The sequence below is a fragment of the Microtus ochrogaster genome, chromosome 19 (assembly GCF_000317375.1).
Source record: "Microtus ochrogaster isolate Prairie Vole_2 chromosome 19, MicOch1.0, whole genome shotgun sequence".
NCBI lineage: Eukaryota > Metazoa > Chordata > Mammalia > Rodentia > Cricetidae > Microtus > Microtus ochrogaster.
In genome coordinates this window covers 53,340,627-53,341,901 of record NC_022021.1, presented here as the reverse complement: position 1 = coordinate 53,341,901, position 1,275 = coordinate 53,340,627, and positions in this window count along the sequence as shown.

Sequence of the window (1,275 nt, the reverse complement as noted above, 5' to 3'; positions counted from 1 at the left end):
TTTTTTTGTACATTAAGTGAAGATTTGTCTATGTTTTGCCTCATCTGTCTAAGGCACCTGATTAGGTTAATAAAGAGGTGAATGGCCCACAGCTAGGCAGAAGAGAATTAGCGGGACTTCCAGGGAGAGAGAGAAACTAAGGTTTAGAATCTGGCATGGCAGGAGATGCCAGCAAGTTACCGAAAGAGTTGGACATACAGAATGGAGGAGAGATAAACAACCACATGGCAGAATATAGATTAACAGAAACATTAATTTAAGGTAAAAGATATGGTTGAGGACAAGCCTAAGATAAAGGCCAAGCTTTCATAATTAATAATAAGTCATAATTTGGGGACTGGTGGTCCAAAGAAAGTCAGATGAAAAAGTCCAACTACAACAGCCAGAAATAAGAAAATGCAGAGAAAAACCATACCCATAAAGCTAACTGTCTTAGGGACTCTATTGCTGTAAAGGAACACCACGACCATGGCAACTCTTATAAAGAAAAACATTTAATTGGGGTGGCTTACAATTTATGAGGTTTAGTCCATTATCATCATGGTGTACATGGTGGCATGCAGGTAGACATGGTGCTGGAAAAGGAACTGATCATCATATGCTGGCAACAGGAAGTGATCTGTCTCACTGGGCCTGGCTTGAGTATATAGATGAGGCCCCAAAGCCCGCCTCCACAGTGACACACTTCCTTCAACAAGGCCACACCCCCTCCAACAAGGCCACACCACCTAATAGTGCCATTCCTCTTAGGGGCCATTTTCTTTCAAACCACCACACTAACCAAAAATTTTGAGGAAGATAAAGACATAGAATAGCCAGGGAAGTACATAACATAAATATTACGTGGGAATCTTAGTGATTCCCACAGTTTACTGCCCCTAAAAAGAAGGGTGCAACTCCTCTCGCTAGTTCTTCAAAACATTTGTTTTTTTTGCCTGCCTGGAAGGTATACAAATTTTGTTTGAGGGTTAGAGACTTGGTAGCCAGCATTTTTTTTTCTTTTTTTGGATGGGCTCTGTTTTGTGGCAGTGAGCAGGGGTGCTATGGCTCCTTTAAGAGAGGTCTTCCTGGAGATTCATCATTAGCAGCAAAAAATGTGTGGTGGTGACTTCCTGGCTCACCAGCACAAACAGCTCCAACTCTTTCCGGAGGTCTGTCTACAGAGCACTTGAACTGGGTTTGTGGGCCTGGGTGATTATATGCCCACTCTGGTTTAGGAGGAAAGTAGCTGAGACCATGCCCATGGTTCAGCACTCCCTGCCTGGGGGTGGGGGG